Source organism: Desmodus rotundus, chromosome 7 (assembly GCF_022682495.2).
Source record: "Desmodus rotundus isolate HL8 chromosome 7, HLdesRot8A.1, whole genome shotgun sequence".
NCBI classification, from domain to species: Eukaryota; Metazoa; Chordata; class Mammalia; order Chiroptera; family Phyllostomidae; genus Desmodus; species Desmodus rotundus.
The window spans coordinates 18941066-18961090 of record NC_071393.1 but is presented as its reverse complement, the minus strand read 5'-3'; the positions used below and the strand labels follow the sequence as shown (position 1 = coordinate 18961090).

Genomic DNA, 20025 nt, shown 5'->3' with positions numbered 1-20025 from the left:
CAGACCCCAGCACTGTGCCTGGCACATTTGTGGCGCTCCGTAAATATCTGATAAGTGGATGAAGGCGTGGACGAGCGCATAAACGGACTCTGAGCTCTGGGTGGCCGCCAGATGCATTTATTAGGTAGATGGCTGGGGCTCAGTGGGGCTGTGCCTTCCTGCCAGGAACTTGGTTTGGAGAGGGACTGTCCCTCTGGGCCATGGCTATCCTCTCTGAGGACCACAGAAGACTGGTGACCTATTCTGGTCAAGTGTCAAGAACTTGACAGTCACTCTTGGTCTCGGCCAACAGAAAACACAGCTTTGTCTTGACTGGGCAGGCCACTTTGGTTTTCTGTGGGCGCCCCTGCTCTGTGTCTGTGTGTACCCCCACAAGCCATCTTCCTGGACCCCAGCATTCTCCCGGTTCTGCTGGGCTCACCCGTCTTTGTTGGTGCGGCTGCACAGGGTTAGAGTCAGGCAGCCTCCTGAGAGCCCATCCGGAATCCTGTCTGAACTGGTGGTACGTGGTGCTGCCCACAGGCGGTTCCCAAAGCCACTCGTCAGGGGTTTCGGATTGCACCCTCTGCTCATTCGTTTAGCTGACCTGCGCGCAGGGTCTGCTGCGGGCCGGGCATGGAACGGGGTGCAGTCACGTGCCTGGTGTGACTTTACCCTCGTGGTCAGGCTGAGGGGTTCAGGGTCAGGCAGGCGCACACCCAGGGGCCAGGGCCCCTGCTTGCCGAGGCTGGGCGCTTCTGCTCTCCCGAGCTGAGTCTCGAGGTGCCGCACGTCTCTCCCTCAAGAACAGAAGTGCCATGAGTTCAGGAGCCTCGCTCTGCTTAGCTGAGAATCGGAAAAAGCAGATCAACGGCTAAAAGCACAGCTCTGCAGCCAGAAGGTCTATCGCAACCCAGCTTTGCAATCTGCTAGCTGCATGATGTAGGCAAGTCGCTTCCCATCTCTGTGCCTCGGTTTCCCTATCTCTAAAATGGGGATGATAGTACTTCATAGCGTTGTCATGAAGGATATATTGCTTGTCATATGTGAAGCAGCAGGGATAAGGCCTGGCACAGAGTTGACTCGAAAACGTGCTTAGTTTGCACATGAATATTATTATAATCACTGCTATGTTATAAGGATATTATAAATTAAATACATAGAATATGATGAATATTTTGGAGATATGATTTACATACAGCCAAATTTGTATATCCTAAGCATATAGCTTGATAAGTTTTGACAAATGTAGACCCTGTAATCCACATCTTTATCAAGATCTAGAACATTCTCATTACCCCAGAAAATTCCTTCCTGCTCCTTTCAATAAGTCCTCCTTACCTGGCACTTGGTAAGCACTTCTTGAATGAATGAATGAATGAATGGGCAAATGAATGAACGAATGGGTGAGTGAATAAATGAATGGGTGAATGAATGATTAGATGGATGAGACCCATTGTCTTTGATCCCAGACCTCTTCACGCTAGTTGCGCTTGTGCTCATCATTGCACAACTTGATTAGCTGTGATGTAAATGTGTGCAATAGGAGTGCACAAGAACAGAGAGGGTCCCACTGTGAAAACTGAAACACGCTGGAAGATTGCATGAAGGTGAGTTGCTAAGAAAGAATCATGTCCTGTTGGGGTGGAGGAGACCAGGACATCACACCCCAGTCTGGATGGGTTCCCACTCCCTATTCCCAGTGTGTCTGGGCCTCTACTCAGGGCGCAGGCACTGCTGTGCCCCCCACCCCGGCACCTGCAGCACAGGGACTCCCTCCTCCAGGCCGAGAGCCCCTCTCGCTGCTGCTCTCCAAACGTGTTCCTCCTGGGGAAACAGATCTGCCACTCAGAGTCCCAGACCTGCAGGAGAGGGAGAAGCTCATCCTGTTGGTGGCTTTCATGGGGACCAGGAGGAGCGAGGTGGCTTCATGGCCCCAGCCCCCTGCCCCCACCCCACCAAACCATGGTTGGTCCTCGATCTTTGTAATATATTATATGCCCGTGCTTTTGCTTGGAGAGTTTTCTAAAGCTCACAGAGGAGAAGGAAAGTGGGAAAACGGGCCGCGATGCCATCCGCTGCCCTCCACCAGGGATGATGTTCAGACTGGGCAAGTGCCTCTCCGGTGGTGCACAGCAACGTGGTGACCAGGGCTGTTCTCATTTTGAACTTCTGATGCTGAGCTCCCGGTCTTTGCCCAAGGCCCCAGCCGAGTGCTGCCCAGCCCTGGAGAGTGGGTCCGGGGGCCCTGCCTGTAGCCCAGCCCTTGGAGTCTTGGGCACACAGGGTACCCAGTGCATACCAGGTGCCTTGTCAGCCCCCAGGTGATGCCTGGTTCCTGGCCCCGAGCAGGCCCCCACGGCTCCTCAGGGCACCTGCTGTGGTTCCGGTCTTCGGTGCAGCTCTTCTCCCTCTAGGCCCCGGCAGGCCAGACAGAGCCGCTCCTTCCCTCTGGGGACATGGTAAAGTCACCCTCCAGGCCACGGGGCCGTGTGGCTGGTCAGGTGAGGGGGCCATTTGCACTGGCTCAGGCTGACGTCATCCCGGGAAACCGCCAGCTCCGGCCGCCTTCTGCCCTGGCCGCCAGCCTGCCTGTCGCCTTTGTCCTGTTGTGTTTGTTGTGTAGGGCGAGCTCAGGGAGGGCCTTGACGTCTGCAGAGACGAGGTCCTCTCGCTGCCCTCTGAGAACAGGGTGACGGTGACGCCATCCCTTTCCTCACTGAGGCACCGCAGGTTGCAGGGCAGACTGCCTTCGGGGTCAGTTGCCACCTCTCTACCACCTCCCTGCTGGGTGGCCGAGGGCAGGTTACTTGGCCCCTCGGTGCCTCAGGCTCTGCCTCTCCAAAAAGGGGCGATGGGGCACCCCTCCTAAGGCTGTTCTGGGGGGACACAGGCAATGCGTATAAAACCACTAAGCGCTCGGACGGCCCTCCAGGAGCCTGTGGCCACTGATGAGGTTATGGCGGTGTCCATGGCTGTTGTTATTATTGTGTGAGAGGTGGCTTCCAGTTTTTTGCGTTCTTCCCAGAATTGATTTAAGTCAACCTTATACACAAACACACACACACACACACACACACTTGTGCCCACTTGGATCCTCACGTGTTTTAAACCGATGTGATTCAACCAGACATATAGAATCTATAAGCAGGAGGTGGGTCGCTTCCAAAACCTTCACTCTGGCCAAGCTCTCAGCCTTTCAATTTGCAAACCATTGTTAGGGAACGGAGCTTCTCAAAAAATGCAGGTGCCGGGGCCCCACCTCTCAAGAGGCTGACATAATTGGTCTGGGCTGCTGTCCAGGAAGCTGGCATTTTCAAAGCTGCCTGGGCGATTCCAAGGTGCCGCCAGGGCTGATCACAGCCGGGTCAGGCGGCACAACAGAGAGAACGAGCTTCCGAGCGAGACAGGCCCCGGATCAAATCCCAGATGGAGCCGCTTGCTGCGCCTCTCTCAGGCCCTCTGCCTCCTTATTTGTAAGATGTTTCCAGAGGCTGCTGGGAGGGGCCTGAGGGATGTGGATGAGTGGATGAGTCCAAGGGTGGACATCTCACAGGTGTGTTCCCTGGACACCAGGGTGGGGCAGGGACCCCAGGAGACCTGTCCAGCCAGCCATCCCCATCCTGGCTCCACTGAGGGTCCCAGTGACTGGTTTCCCCCCTCACTTTTCTGGTCTGAGAGTTTCCCAGAATTCTTGTTTGCTACATTCGTCGTGTGGCTAGGTGTTCCATGGGTAAAGAATACCGGAGACAATACATCGAAAAAGCACTTGGTTAAACAATAGCTTTAATGCAGGACTTATCAGAGCCTTTTATTAGGCAAATATACATTAGGAACCTCCAGAGATGGTCCTTGGCATCCGGGAAGTCTCAGATCTCCATCCAGAGGCCTGCTGGAGATTGGCTGGCTGACCCCGAGCAGGAACACCTCCCTGCAGTGAATGCGCTTGCTGCTTGTCAGGCATCCACGGTCAGCAAAGCCAGATCTGGGGTGGGGGTGGGGGCACGTGCCTCCAAAAGGGCGAATTCAGCTGGTATCTTGCATAACGCACTTGTAAATGGGCCCAGTCCTTTCTTTTCCTCTAGAGTTATATACATTGGCTTCCATTGAAAGACTGTTCTGCAACCCGCCTTTATAAAGTCAACACAGTTTATTCTCTCCTCTGTTTTTATTGGGCGGAGAGGAAGGTATGTGTATAGGTGTGTAGATCATCCCATCTGGGCGTTGACGGGGCAGGCCGAACAGGGCCCCGAGATCCCAGCACAGGAGCTCCCCCTCTGGTCTAGGCGCCAGCCCCCCTTGTTCTGAGACGGGGGCTGAGGCTCAGGGGTAGCCCGGACTAGGCCACACTCATGCAGCCCTTTGGGGCAGGCCAGGAATCCAAGCCTGGACCCATCCCGGGTGCTCTGCTCTCGTCCACCTTGGCTGAGCAGCTTGCGGGCTGTTTTTACAGCCCGAGCCTGGTTGGCCTGCAGTTATTATTGAGATGAGTGGAGGTTTCCGGGAACAGAGCAAATCCATAGAGTTTAATTAATGAATGCCCCAGAGGGCTTGGCAGCTGCATTCCTGCGTTTACCACAGGCTTGGCTGGCACGCGTCCAGGAACTTGGGGGAGGGTGGGGCCCATCTCCCCGCCTACCCCAGCCCTCCTGGTAGAGCCTGTGTGTCTGTGTGTGTGAGAGAGAAAAGTCTCCCCCACCCCCTTTACAGCCCCGTGACTGCATAAGACTTTCTTAATTGGTTTGCAAAGTGCTAGAATTTCGTTTTCAGCATTTTTTTTTTTTTTAATCAATTTGTTGAAATGAAATCGTCCCTCAGAGACCCTGGACGTGGAAGTGACACAGGCAGACCTAAGGAGGAGTTTCATTGGCAGTTCCGTCGCCCAGCATGTCACACCCAGTCGGGTCCCCGTGGTGAATGGGAAAGCCGAGGTGGGCCCGGTGTGCGAGCCCCGATGGAGAGGCAGCGAGTGCTTCGCAGCTTTGCCAGGCAGGGCCTTGCGGTGGTTACAGAGCTCAGAGTCAGAGCTAAGTCTAAACCCCACATCTGGTCCTCGCCAGCTCAGGGTCCTGGGGCGGACACCTGTCATCTCTGAACCTCAGTTGCTCCTTAGGTAGGATGGGGATACTAATTGTATATGTACGTATATCTATTCACACATATATTCACAGACTTAAAGATTAAACGAGCTCGTAGCAAACGCTCTATAAATGTCAGTGAGGATCATCATCACCGTCACACACGCTCCATCCGAGAGGTGCGACAGCTGAGTCCCGGAGAGACTCTCGGACTGCCAACGGGTTGCCATAACATCGTGACTGGATGTGTGCCTGTGACTGCCCCCCAGCCCCCACCACGCCCTTCACGCCGGCACAGACCCGGGGGTCCTGGGGCTTTGGGCCGTTCCCTCGCGTGCCCGTCATTGTGTGGGTTCTGCTGCTGCTGCTGCCGGGAGCGGTGGCTGCTGGGTTCTCCTCTGCATCCACACTCTTGCAGTTTCCTTCCCGCTCTTGGAGTCTCGAGAATGGAGTCAAAGCCAGACGTGTGACTAATTAACACCTCTTAAGTGGGGAAATAGGACATTTTAGATGTCACAGAAGTGGCAGCCACTAAAAGAAGGTGATCCTGCTTCTGCCGTGGTTGTCTGGTGCGTGTCAGCGCCAGAAATGGATGGCGAGCGCATTTCCTTCTCGGCTGCCCTCATGGGTCCTACCAACACCACCTTCCAGGTCCCTGGGGAGAGCTACACAGCAGCCACCCGATGGCAATGAGTTATTGAGTGCTTACCGTGTGCAGGGCTTCCCCAGGTGCTTCTCATGCTGTGGTGCTTTTAACCCTTACAGACGTCTTGTGAGGTGGGTGTTGTTGTCTGCCTTACAGTTTTGGGAACTGAGGTTCAGCAGAGTGAAATGCCCTGCTCAAGGTCACATGCCTGGGAGGCTGCAGAATCGGCGTCTGGTGTGGGGCTTTGGACTTGAGCCTGTGAGCCTAACCGTAACGCCACCCGGAGCTGTAAGCTCTGCAGCTAACCGGAGCTCTGAGCTGGAAGCTGCCCTGGGCCTGTGTAGAGTGGGGAGGACGGAGGAGGGAGGAGGGAGGAGGGAGGGAGCTGATAGTCCTTATGAAGCTACTCTGGGCTTTATGTGCCAGATGGTATGAGCCCTTCACATATAGTTCCATTTCATTCTCTCTTTTTATATACTCCCTCCTCTCTCTCCCTCTCCCTCTCCCTCTCTCCCTGCCTCTCCCACACACATATGCGTGCGCGCACACACCATTAGCATCATGGTCCCTGTTTCTTGGAGAAAGAAACCAAGACTCAGAGACGTCAAGAGGCTTACCCCAGTCACACAGCCAGTAAACATCAGGATTCGCACCCAGGTCTGGAGGACTCTGAGCCCATGTTTTCTCCCTACACTGAGCCTGACTGTGGTGTTTCTGGTCCTGTCCCCTTGGAAGAGGGGGACAGTGTGAATCTGGGACTCGGCGTCATGGGAACAACCCAAGACCAGGAGTTGGGGAGCCAGGAACTTAGTCCCAGTGCTCTGGCAGGACCCCTTGGTGGGGCCAGAGAAAATCCTGCCCCCGCTTTGCCCCCATTGGCCCATAGGTGCCACGCGGGGTCCTCTGCCCAGTTTCTGAGCCTCTTCTGCATGCCGGCGTTTCATGTGTATTCTGATCATAGCAAAAGACGCCTGAGTGTGTGTCCCAGAGAAGACGAAGCTCAGGGCAGACCTGCAGAACTCTGCAAGGAGGCCCCTGTGGTACAGGGGTGAAGCGCTTTGTTCTGGGTGTCTCCAAGGCAGAACCTAGACCAGTGATGGGGCTTTTACTTAACAGCAAACGAGAAAGTTCTCCCCAGCAGCAGATTAGACAGGTCCCATGACTGGGATACATGTTTGAAGCTGTAGGCATTCAGGGTTATACAGCCATTGCAGACATTAGGGAATGTGAGGTGGGGAGTCTCCTGTCTCTGGTGGAAAGCAAGCAGGGGCTGGATGCTCTAGACACAAGGCAGAGTTAGAATGGCCTCTCCCATACCTCTCAGCTCCGTAATCCCACGATTCTGATAAAAGATAACCAACTGGTGAGCCAGCAGCAGGGTACCCAATAGGTCTGCAGCCACCTGCTAATGCTAAATGACCGGCAGTGGCTGCCCGGGGTTATCTGGGCTCAGTTCTGCGATTGATTATTGATGTCTGCCATGGGCAAGCCACGGAGTTTTGTTACTGACTTTCTACATTTTGCTTTTTTCTAAAGAGTAATGCGTTGTGCTTCAAACGTGAAATCATTTCTGTATTTTTTAGAATATTGGGACAGGAGGTATGGATGTCAGCAGCCATCGTAGCAGCAGCCGCCAGCTCCACACCCAGAGTTCTCTGTCCTACATCCCCCAGGCCCGTGCGGTCTGTCGGTAAAGGCCGGGGGTGTGGTGGAACCGTGGGATGGTGTTTACCGCCCTGGTTGCCCTCAGTCGGAAGGACTTGGCAACAGCCAGTAACTGGGCCTAACGGAGGCAGGTCACAAACAAGGATACTTGAGATTAATCTCTTCTGTTTCTGTTGGAGGCCCATTGTCTGTCTGCCTAATTTCCAAAGCTCACCACTGATTCGTAGGTGAATCGGGCGTGTGCTGGGGAAAGCAGGGTGGGTGCGGTTTACCAGCTTCTCTACGTCTCTGTTTCTCTTTCTGCCCGAGGACGGTTTCTAGCCATCACGTTCTCATCAAGGGATTTTCTTTCAAAGCAGAATAAGAGTCACTCATTTTGTCCTCCTGCTCCTCGCTGGGAAAGTTTCCAACAAGTAAACAGTGTGCAGTGGGGGAGGCCAAGGCCCAGAGAGGTCAAGCCACTGATGCCTAAGGTCACCCAGCCAAAAAGCAGAGAACAGGGCCTGTCTGCCTCCAAAGTGGCTTCTCTTAAATACATCGAGTGAGTGAGTGGCTGTCCTGCAGTCGATCTTCAGTATGTGATGGCTCGTTTTCCTTGTACTTCTCTCAAAAATGGTTTGCCTTTGTATCTGTCAGGGTAGGCTAGGTTATGCTGCAGTAACAAACAACCCCCCTCCCAAACTTCAGTAGTTAAAACAGAAAAACACATTTCTTTCTGGAGCTCTCTACCTGTCCATGGATATTAGCTATGTCTGTGTCTCACGCCATCGTCAGTCCAGGGCCCAGGTTGATGGATCAGCTTGCCTAGGACATGGCCAGTTGTGTGGCCGAGGGAACATGAACATGGACGGCCATCCCTTGGCTCTTCAAGCTTCTGCCTGGAAATAAATGACATCACTTCCACTCACATTTCATTGGCTAGGGTGAGCCATGTGACAACACCTGCATCGGCCTGCCGAAATCTCAGCATGAACTTTACAGATTTATCTGTAGAAAACGGCCCCACTGTTTCCTTCCCTGCCGTGCAAGCCACGCTTGGGAGTAACTGTGCTCTTGGTTCTTGGATTTATCAAGGAGCCAAGTCGAACACATTCCCATTATCAAGTACAGCACAGTGTTTGATCCTGACATTTCCATTTATTCATTCACCTGTTGGTTCACCCTGGAGGTGAGCTGTCGACCTGCGGCGGTGGGAAAAACCTTCAAATAACAGAGTTCTTCAACGGCATTCAGAGTTCTTGAAAGAAGTGCAGGCCTGTGTCTCACCAGCCCACCGAGGTGCTGCTGAGCAGACCTTGGGGGCCTAGGGCGCGCCAGGTGGGTGGGCTGCACTTACCATGCATGCACCTGCTGAGAACCGGATGCTTATCTGCCAGAATCAGGGGTCTGGGGCTGTGGGCTGCCCAGGAGGGCTCCACAGAGCCCAGGGAGATGTGCTGCCTTCGCTGGCCTGGGAATTCCACCCCCACCGGTTCTTCTCTCCAAGGGAGAGGAAAGCCCAGCTTCCGTGCGTGCGTAAGCAGAGAGAAGCCCCAGCGAGCCACATCCCGCCCCCGCCAGCCCTGACAGAGAGGCAGCGTGGGAACAATTAATAAGGGGTCTGGGCGTAGTCTTAAGGGGTCTCCTGAGCATTTGTGTTCATCTCTTCTTGGTTGGAAATTCTGGGGATTCTGCTCTGAAAACATTTGTAAAATAAATGCTTATTGCCTGGTATGCTTGGAGAGGCAATTATGTAGCAAGGAGGAGGGGGAGCTGAGGCCCCTTTGGTATAGTTCGCTGGGGAGGGCTGTGGGACCCTGGAGGCTTGGGGGGCTGTGGCCTCCAGCCTTGCTCCCATGAGGAGGAGCCTGAACAGAAGCAGGCCTCCCTGGGGACAGGGGAGGCCCTAGGAGGTGGGAGGAGAGGCTGTGTGTGGTGTCCAGGTGAGCGTCTGCCAGACTGGCCTTGGATTCTGGCTCTGCCACCTCCTTGCTGTGTGACCTTGGGTCACTCACTTGGCCCCTCTGAGCCTTAGTTTCTTCTTCCCCTTCAAAAATGTCATTAACACTCTGTAGTTGACAAAGATGTCACATGGACTTGCTGAGACCATTCCTCTATTCAGCAATTGCTTTTTGTGGGCCTACTGTGTGCTAGGGGAGGCGGGTATGGCATGACTGGGGAACATCCCCCTTCCAGATCCACTCCAGATGCTGGCAGACTTTAGTTTCTTACAGGCTGAGGACTGGGGCTCTGGGCTGTCGGCCAGAGGCCGCCGTACTTTGTTGCCATGTGGGCTTTCTCAGTGTGGCCCAGCGCTCTGTCGGGACAGCAGGGAGAGTCTCTGGCAGGGGTGTCCAACCCGCGGCCCAAGGGACACACACAGCCCAGGATGGCTGTGAATGAGGCCCAACACAAAATCATAAATTCACTTAAAACATTATGAGATTTTTTTGTTTGCGTTAGTATTTGTGTATTTACTGTGTGGCCCAAGACAACTCTTCTCCATCCGGTGTGGCCTGCAGACGCTGACAGGTCGATGCCCCACAGAGCAAGTTGGCCATAGAGGCAGAGTCTTCTGTGATGTGATGTAAACATGGGCGTGGCATCTGTGCAGGTCTTGGCCCCCTCAGGGGAAGGGTCGCACAAGGCTGGGGCTGTGGTGAGGGTGTGCCTCAGGCCTGCCTGACACAGGCAGTGAGCCAAGGTGGGTGGCCCTGTGATGGCGTGGCGGGCAGCGGCGGTGGGGAGTGAGGGCCTGGCAGGACGTGGGAAGGTCTTCAGGGTTCACTCTGCATGCAGTGGGCGGCCGTGGGAGTCGTGGGCAGCTTTGGGCAGGTTACCGGTGTAGGAAATGCCTGTGTCAAAGTAAGCATTCCATAAATAGTCATCGATGTTACTAACAGTCACCCCGGCTTCTGGCCGGGATGTTGACCACACACGTAAGGGAGGGAGAAAGTGAGGGGGCTGCAAAAATAGAGCTCTTGGACTTTTCCTGGGACTTGCCCCTCGGAGCCTCCCCCCACATGAGACTAGACAACAGGGGAGACGCAGGGGAGACGCAGGGCCTGGCGTCTCCCAGTAGTCGCTCCTCAGCTTTCCTGGGAGAACCAGCCGCGAAGTGAGCCATGGCCCTGGCAGATTGCCCCTGCAGTCTGGCCCCAGCTGGGTGAGCTGCCGCTCAGAAATCCGACAGGGAGCGAATTTAATTCGCCCACAGTTTATCTCTTCGACAGTGGGATTGTGGGTGGTGGTTATTTTCTTATAACGTTTTCTTATTAGTACGTACATATCTTAATGTCTAGATCTGCATTTGTATTTTACAGGGGAACATGTAACTTCTGTAATCAGAAAAAAAAAAAATTCTGACCGCCAGGGCTTTGGGGGTGGCCTACAGCTTTTTAACCCCCTACCCCACCGTGCTCAGTGAAGCCGATTGGGGAGCCGTGCATCTCCCGTATTTATTTTATTTTACAAAGATAGTCCATCAAAGTGGATTCACACTTCTTCCGTCCTGAAGCTGAGTTCCGGTGGTTTTGATTTACACCGTGAGTTCATGGGTCTATCTGGCATCTTCCAAAGCCTGGAATTCAGTAGCTGTGAATCGGAACCCTGGCTCCAGTAGCACTAGTTCCGGGACCTTGGGCAAGCCCCCTTCTCTCTCGCCAAGCCTGGCTCTGCGTGGGGACAACCACAGTCCTTGCTGTGTAGGGATGGATGAAAGGAAAACACAATGGGGTTAGCCACAAGGAAGCACTTTACAATGTATGAAACACCACAAAAATGGTTATTTGCTCAAGATTAAGAATTAATGAGCCACACAGTCTCTATCAAGCATTTCTGCAGGCAGACCTTTAACATCCGAAGTACCCCGTAATTCCACACTCCAGTCCCAGCGGGCAGGGGGTGGGATGTGCTCTGTAGCAGCAGCCTCTTGTTGCCTAGCAACGGGAGCCCCAAAGAGGTAGATATTCTAATTCGTCAGAATGTTTCCCCCGCTGAGATGGCGCCGATACCCAGTTACCCGAGAAGGAGAAAGCCGGCCGCGTGCACCACCCTGTCCACCAGCTGCAGAATCCGATCCCTTCCCACAGTCTTCTCACGCCGTGAGCGAGAGATTTCAGAGGCCACAAAAGAGCCGCCAAACTGGTTCTTTCACCACGGGGAGCGCGTGATCCCCGTGAATTTCCAGAACCTGGAACCGGCTGCCATCTGGCCTACAGGTCTGGCTTTCCAAACGGCGTTTCGGGCTGAGGCTAGTGGGGTGCTGTCCCTGTCGGTCTGGCAGCTCCTGTCCTTGAACTTGGAACCCCTGCTCGGTGTGGGGGGGGCCAGTTCCTGGTTGCTGTCGTCTGGGCACACGGTGTGCAGACTCCAGGCCACAGGCAAGGCCTCCTGCCCCTGTGCGTCTGCAGCCAACGAGGAGGCAGAAGGAGAAACGCTGCCTTCGTGCAGAAGGGACCGGGTTTGCCAAACGTTGTTTGGAAATGAAGTTTGGCGCTATTCGAGGGTGTTCAAATATTTTTTTATTTACTTGTTTCTTGAGTTTTACTTTTCAATTACAGTTGACATTCAATATCATTCTGTATTAGTTTCGGGTGTACAGCATAGTGGTTAGACAACCGTGTGCTTGGCTAAGTGGCGGGTGTTCACATATTTGAAAAACCCATTTTGAGATGGATTGCTGTTAAATGCAAAGTTGGGTTTCTCTGGGGTTTCTCCTGATGTAGCAGGTGAAAACTCCGACTGCCCAGCGTGGCCCACTCCCTGCCAGTCTGTCCTTCCTTTCCTCCCTCCCGCCCTTCCTTTCCGTAAATCCTTGCCAGCTCTGAAACACGAAACGCTGGTCTCTGCTCCTCTGGCTCCCACTTCTCATCTGACAGATGGGGCTCCTGCGCCCAGGCACAGGCTGAGCCCTAGCTGCAGTCTCACGCCTCTGACAGATGTCACCCCGCACTTTCTGTGGGCCCCGGCTGAGGCAGACGTGTGCTCCCCACCCTTTGCCTGAGGGCAAAGCTCTGAAAAACTAGGACAGCCTGGGTTTGGGATTAGGCTGGACCAAGTTGATCCTGGTCCTGGGCGTATGTACTGTGCGTATGGTCCTGTTTCTTCCTCTGCAAAATGAGAGCGATAATAATAGTATCTATGTCATAAGGTTTTTGAGGGGATTCATTGTGGAAGTGTCTGCCTGGCATATAAGAAACACAACTCATGCTCTCTCACTTTTTCCTTTTTTTAAAAAAATTTTTAGTGCTATAAACTAGCTTTTTAAATGCTCTAAGTTTTTCTACATTTATCATTTTGCTGAAGATCCTTCTCCATGGAACATCTTTGCTTCCATCCCCCTCATCTTTACTTCTTGGTGGTATTCCCATCCTCCAAAGTCCAGTTCACATGCTTCCTCCTCCAGGTAGTCCTCCCTGCTTTGTCTCCCACTTGACAAACAGTCGGCACTCAGCTATGTTACTTAGACCCTAGTAGTTTGTATACATATCCGGCTCCTCTGAGCTCCTTTATACAGGCCGGTGTCCTCCTTATTAAACTTTACATTGACTCCTGGCCCCTGGCTGTCCATTGGGTCCAGTTCAGTAGATGACATCCCTCCCCTGCCCCAGGCCACTGGAGAAGCTCTTCCAGCAGTTCTAGGGTTTGACAAAGCAGTGTGGACTTTGGGCCGGGACACTGTTCAGAGTCACATGGCCTCTCACATGAGCAGAATCAAACTCGCCAGACCTAAACCAGGAATTCGTGTGGTGTTCACAGCAGCCGAGGGGATTGAGTGCGATTACAACCCCATTGTACAGATGAGGACAGTGAGGCCGGGTGAGACTGAGGGACTTGCCCAGGGCCCCACGGCCACGCAGGGGCAGAGCGGGCCTTGGAATCCAGGCCTGCCTCAACCGGCGCTCACACTCTGAACCTGCTTCCTTTCCTGGGAGGTCCTGAGCGAGCCTCCCTCATTGTAAGCCCCGACACCGCCAGGGTCCCCGTACAGCTAACATCAGTATCTGACAATGTTTCATTGCAAAAATGGAGAAAAAGAGCAAGGGGTGTGACCTCTGAATTCGGGGGAAAATGCTCTTTCGCTCCCACAGTGCTTGATGAGCCTGCTTGTAATTCCCTTCGGCCACCGTGCGTGCCCTATCCAGGTGAGCCGGGAATCCCGTCCCTTCAGGACAGTGCATGGATCCTGGTCCCCCCAGAGCCACCTGACAGCCACAGGGCCCACCTGAGGCCCCAGGCCTCGTGCGGGTGCCCTAATTATTGCTGGAAACCATCCCTTGCCTGTCAGCATGCTGCAGTTAGGGAGCTGGAGGAAGAATAAGAAACGCCTCTGGCTCTTTCCCCAAGGGGGGTGGGCTGAGTTAAAAACCCACTAGACTGGAGGTGTCCCAGAGTCGGAAAGCCTGGGGGGAGCCAGGGGGCGGCGGCTGGGACCCAGCTTTCATCCCCTCACAGCGCAGGCTGCAGACGTGGGTCACAAAGACGAGCCTCCGCCAAGGAGCTGCCCCTGGGGTAGTGACAGAGACCGTGACTCCCCCAAGGCCACAGAGTGTCTGCTGGCATGTCCCAGGGCCGTGGCCAGGAGGGACCTGCTTGTAATCCCCCTCGGCCACCGTGTGTGCCCTATCCAGGTTTGGCAGAATCTAATAATAGTATAAACAATAATGAACCTGGCATGGGCTCAGAGAGGTAAAGCGAGTCACACAGCCGGCATGTGGCAGAGCAGGACTCAAACCCAGGTCTGTCTGACCTCAGATCCACCGGGACACTTGGATTTCCGCGTCCCAGAACCTTTCCAACTGTGTTGCTCAAACAAATCCCTTGCCTGCACTTCAGGCTTGTCCCAGGCTTGCCGCCAGGCCTCACCAGCAGATCACTGAAATGTTATTTTGTGACGACTACAGCTGGGGACGAGAGCGGCTCCCAGAGCCGACTTCTGTCTGCTGTAGCCCTGGTTAGAGTAAGTGGAGGCGGGGAAGGTAACCAAGGAAACAGTTGATCTGGGCTGCCTGGGTTTGGCGCCTGTGTGTCCCCGGGCAGGTCACTTCCTTTTGAACCTGTTTCCCCGCCTGGAAAATGTGGCTAATGTGCTCCCCTCCCCCAGTGGGAGCGGAACATTGGAAGGCCTCAGGTCTGGTTTTCGTATTTGGAATGAGAGTGGCGAATGTACCCGGCGAAGGGTCTTGCGTGGAGAGAGGCAGTGCCCAATCAGTGCTCCAACGTGAGAGAGCAAAGTGCAGCGGGCCTGTTTGGGAATCAAGGCAGGAGCAGGGTGACCTTGGCCCTGGCCTCCTGCCCCTTCCTCTTACCTCTCACTCGGGGTCAGTCTCGGCAGTCAGCAGGGTGGAGAAAGCACCTCACACCTTATGTTCTTGATTCCTGTTTTCCTGTGGGAAGTTCAAGGCTTGAGTGAGCAGAGGGAATGGTAGACCTAGAATGTGATTTGGGGATGGGGAGAGGGAGGGTGGGGTTGGCTTCCACCTAGACTCCTAAATCAGCACACCAAGTGCCAGAAATGCTGCCTGTGGGAACGGTGGTGCCTCCAGTCCCCTGCCCTGGCCCGTCCCTCCTGCTGGGACGCCCCCCTCTTGGACATCTGCGTGGCTGTCACCCTCACCTCCTTCCGATCTTTGCTCCAACGTCTCAGAAGAAAGACTCCCCCTGACCCTGACCCTGTTTAGAATTGCAGCCCCCACCCCAGCCCCCAGGCTCCTCAGCCCCTGCCTTGCTTTGTTTCCCTCCAAGGCTCGGACCACCTTGCTCTGTGGTTTGTAATCTACTCTGTTCTGTATCCTGTCTGTTTCCCCCCCAGACCACCAGCTTCCCCAGAGCAAGGACTAACCCCCTGGTTCCCAGTGTCTGCACATAGTAGGTGCTTAAATGAATGAATGGAAGGAGAAAGGGCTCCCTGTGTGCTAGGGTCTTTGTACTCACTGCATGTAATTTGTGACAGCCTGGAGAGGTGGGTCCTCTTGTCCACAGTTCTGTAGATGAGGACATTGGCGCCTTGGTCATTTAGTGCCTGAGTACCTTTCTACTGTCCACAGCCTGGGCCATGGTCTTTCCTCCCTCCCTCTGCCTCCTTTTCTTCCTCCCTCTCTTCTTCCTTCTCTCCCTCCCTCCCTCCCTTCTTCCCTTCTACTCTTACTCCCTCCCTCCTCAAACATTCACTGGGCACCTATATTGTTCTGGGCCTGGGGGTGGTGGTGGGGAGAGACGTGAACCCGTGTGGCCCCAGCCCTCAGAGGCACTTAGCCAGGGGCGGGGGCGGAGGTGGAGGTGGTCAGGGCTTTAGGAGCGTTCTGTATAAGGACTGCATGCCCCCCTGCACAGGGAGACCTGGGGCTTGAAGGTGGAGCCGCAGTGCTCCAGCAGACCAGGCAGGGACGGGAATCCGGGCAGAGGGCCACAGTAGCAGGCAGTGGCATTGCTTGTCGCAGAACCACACATAAGTCCAGTACTGCTGAAGCCAGAGGAGCAGCCAGCCGAGAGGTGTCCTGGGGGCTGCAAGTGACCGGCCAACAAGCTTGGACTTTGTCCAGCCGGCACTGGCCCCGGGAGAGATGACAGCCCAGGAGCTCCCAGCTCACCTGGGTTTTCGCCCCTCGGAGCCTGGCAAAGGCATGCGGTGGTGGGTGGGCTCAGCTGAGGTTTCTGCCCCACCCAGGGGTCTTCGACCTGCCCTGTGTCTTAGTCGCATCTCACTCCCATAATTGCTGTGGTTACCCCTCCAGAAAGCAATGTTTATAGCCAAGGTCTTATTTTCCGGAAGTCAAGGGTAGTCAATGCTGCAAGCATCTTTTCAATTCCTATAAATTCTGCCGGATCCGCTAAGGGAGGTCGGCTGGCATGCTGGCGCCGCAGAGATCTGTGCCAAGAATTTGGAAAACGCTCAATTCCTAAAAGCTTCTATTATCACGCCGCCTCTTCGGCTCTGCGTCTCCTGCTGGTTCCAGAGCCACAGAGAGGGGACTCTGACTCCTGAGCTTCGTGACAAGTGTGCTCACTCCTTGAGTACCAACCACGTGCCGGGCCGAGCACTCAGCTCTTCACAGTCTCGTAGATCATTGGCCCGTGTGAGGCTGGCCTCTGTGCTGGTCGCTGGGGTGGTTCTCTGCCATCGCTGAGACTCAGACAGGTAGGGTGACTTGCCCAAGGCCACACAGGTTCTAAGTGACAGTGAGTCAGGATTGGAGTCGGGGTCTCTTTGACCCCAAGGCCGACCTGACACCCCTTTTCCTTGAATCCCTGTGACCTGCATGGTCTGCAGCTAACCTCCCAGCCCCTGGAGGTGCGGATGGGCATCAGGGAGGGGCAAGCTGCACCTCGATTTTCTGGGATGCTGGTTACCATCACCGCCTAAGACCCTGCTGCCCACCCCCCACCCCAAACTCCCCTTCCGGCCGTGTTCCTGCCCAGCACCCATCATCCTTACGCCCTTCCCGGACGGGTTCTGGGGACCCTTCCCACATTCTCTAGCAGCGGTGGTGGCAGCAGCCTCTGTCCTGTTGCTGAAACTGGATGCCAGGGGTTATGCTAATGGTCTCCCTCAGCCCACTAAGTCCTGCGAGTTTCAGCAACTTACATTTCCCTCAAATGCTGGGGCTTCTCCATCCCTTTGCTGTGCCCTGACATAGGCCCTGGGACCCATTAGCCTTGTAGTGGAAGGGAGCCTCTGGGGAGCAAACCCAGTTGGCCCGAGAGGCTGGCTGCTGCTGCCTGACAGTGGTGACCCCCATTTTTACAGAGGGGGACATCGAGGCTCTGAGAACTCACCTGAGTCACACAGCTGATAAGAGCCATGGCCAGCGACCCCTGGGGGCTGTCTGAGCCCTGACCCCCATCTGTGCTAAGCCAAGGAGATGGCTGGGAGTCCAGGGCAGGACTGGGGAGGACGTTCTCAGGGAGGCACTGCCTGCTCTGTGCTGGGCTGGCTGTTCCCCTGCCCCCTTGTCTGTCTCCTGGGTGTCAGCCTCCTGGCCTCTTGGTGTCGCATAACAACGAGGCCTGGGAAACAGAATGCAACCATGAGGCAGCAAAACCCCGGGGTGGGAACCCGTCTGTGCCTGTGAGAGACTCGGCCGACTGTCACTGTGGCTGGGAGAACGGGAAGGGCCGCACCACATGCTGCTGCTCCTCCGCCCTGGGCCAGGCCGCTGCCGTGCTCGCCTGGCAGGTGTGTTCTGGGTCCTTGTCCTCCTGAGAAACTACAAAAACCAAACCTGCTCACAGGGGCGTCCGACCCACGGCCCGCGGGCCGCATGCCGCTCGGGAGGGCTACCAATGCGGCCCAGCACCAAATCGTAAATGTACTTAAAACATTGAGATTTTTAATGATTACGTGTCACCTTGTATTTACCGTGTGGCCCAAGACAACTCTTCTTCCAGTGTGGCCCAGAGACGCCAAATGTTTGGACACCCCTGCAAATGAGGGAAATAAGACCACAGATAAGAAGGAATAAAAGGAAAAAATTACTAAGTGTCTCACCCCCTAGAAACAGTCCTTGTAACATGTCTATAGTCCTTAAGGTTTTTTGCATATACGTGCAAAATATATACACATATATTAAAATATAATAAATATACACACAGATTAAAATACGCATTTTTACACGTAGATGCATTATACTGCACACAATATAATGCACTGTATGTACAATATGTATACATATTTCTGCACATGTGAAGATAAACCAATAAAGCAGAATTATTCTCCAGAACCTTTGCACCGAGCTCTCCTCCATTTCCCTCCGATGAGACCCTTCCCATGCCCGTGAAACGGACCCGCAGCCTCACTTCCGCTGGCTGCCCCAGGCCCCGTTTCCCAGGTTTGCTCAGTTGGGCCCCCGTGGGTTCTGGACGTGGCCGTTGTTTCCAGTCAGAATTTTGCCTTATAAACAGCTCTGCAGTAAACATCATCAGGCCTTCATTTTCACACACCTGCGCCGTCGAAATCACTTCCAGAAGCAGCGTCCCTGGGACAGAGGCAAGGAGCCTGTGCAGTTTCGAGGCGACGCTGGTCGCCAAGGGGTTCAGGTTTGTCACCAGCACCATCCGCATGGTGTGGGAGCTCTGTGTGCGGCGCTTAAACCCCTCCCTCGGGCAGGCCTCCCCCGGCGAGAGCACACACGCACACACGCGGGGGCGAGTGTAAAGTGGAACACCATTTTGCAACCCCTTACCCACCATGCCAAACTCCACGGAGCTGTCACTTGGGGCAGAACTGCCCCGTCCCAGTTGTGCGGATGTGAAGTAATTAGTGGAATTTATTTATCCCGCGTGGTGTGACTATTCGTACATGTTGCTCCGGGAATATTAGCACATTGGCCTTTGGGGTGATGCCCTACACCAGTATTTACCCACTTTTTGTGTGTTTCTTCATTATGGTCCCCTAAAGGGTCTTTTACAATATTTTTTCTTAATTCTTTTCCATGAAATTTTAATGCCATGGCTACACTGTATGTACTGTATGCATTAAAAAGTAAGATTTTGTTCACTCCCCTCCCAAGAGCTGGTCTTCGCTCCTATCGAGCCTGGGTGACCTAGAGCCGTAGTTCTCAAGCGCGGGAGACTGTGCCCCTCGGGGGAGAACTGGCTGTGCAGAGACATTTTTGGTTGTCCAGACTGGGAGAGGGGTTGCTGGTGGCACTGGTGGGCACAGACGGGGACGTTGCTAAGCATCCTACAGTGCACGGGACTGCCCACCATGTGCCGTAGGGCCGAGGCTGGGGAGCCCTGCTCGAGACCCCACGGGGGCTGTCTCCCAATATACACACAGTGCGCTGCCCGCCTGCTGCCTCTCCAAAATCCGAAAAGTCCCAGGTCTGAAATGCACCTGGCCCCTGGGGTTGGGATTGGGGCCAGCGATGCTGCAACACCAGAACCCACTTCACAGGCTGGCGGGAGGGCCCTGTGGGGGCTGACGCAGCGAAGCGTGTTGCTGGGCACCTGGCCGTGGCACGCGCTCCCCCAGGAGGGACTGAAATGCCCCGTGCCAGCTTCCTCTAGTCCCCAGCACCTGGTTGTTGCCCCCAAATTGAGAAAAGGGTCCTTTGGTAGCTGGACACCTTGCCGCACGTATTGGCCGCCTTTGGGAGCCCGCACAATCATGGGGTCTGACTTCCAAGTCCCACCCAGGGAGGTCTGGCCTCAAGGATACACGGGCTCCTCCAGCCTGCCTGAAAGCCTGCGTGGCCCCCGCTCCTTCCAGACGGGCCCGTTGGTTTGTTTGTGGGCTGTACCAGGGCTCAGTGTCTGCCCGAACAGGTCTCTAGGCTCTGTCCGTGCACCAGTCTTCGCAGCCTGCCGATAAGCTGGCTCCCAGTGGTGCTGGGGCCACGCCCCGGAGCTCATGGCTTAGGCTCTGAGCTCTCACCAACTGGTGACCCGGAGAGGGCTGTGCGATGAGCAGGCAGAAACACTGGAGGAGACAGTCCTGCCCCGGTGAAGAGTTAGCCAGAAAGATGGCATCCGCATGGGCGTTTTCCAGGGCCTCTGGCTCACCAAGGGCTGGGTTGTGAGTTACAACGGGCGGCGCCCTGGGCCCTGGGCAGGGTCTCAGAACAAAGCCACTACCTGGGCGAGGCACCAGAAGGAAACAGAGCCCTTGGCTGCATCCCAGGTGATGGAATGTCAGTGCAACTGGTTTTGCACCTTCACGGGGGCTGGGTGTATCTG

General features: G+C 54.9%; 1 protein-coding gene and 1 long non-coding RNA gene across 4 annotated transcripts in view; one reads left to right on the top strand and one right to left on the bottom strand.

Moving 5' to 3' along the window:
* KIAA1671 (KIAA1671 ortholog) overlaps positions 1–20025 on the top strand; it is a 168334-nt gene that overhangs the window by 122190 nt on the left and 26119 nt on the right. The window lies entirely within an intron of this gene.
* Positions 6840–18557, bottom strand: LOC123480404 (uncharacterized). The gene is made up of 4 exons (XR_006656409.2): positions 17125–18557; positions 15283–15332; positions 14658–14735; positions 6840–11047 (listed from the first exon to the last, which is right to left on the bottom strand). It is a non-coding gene; the product is annotated as an uncharacterized lncRNA (long non-coding RNA).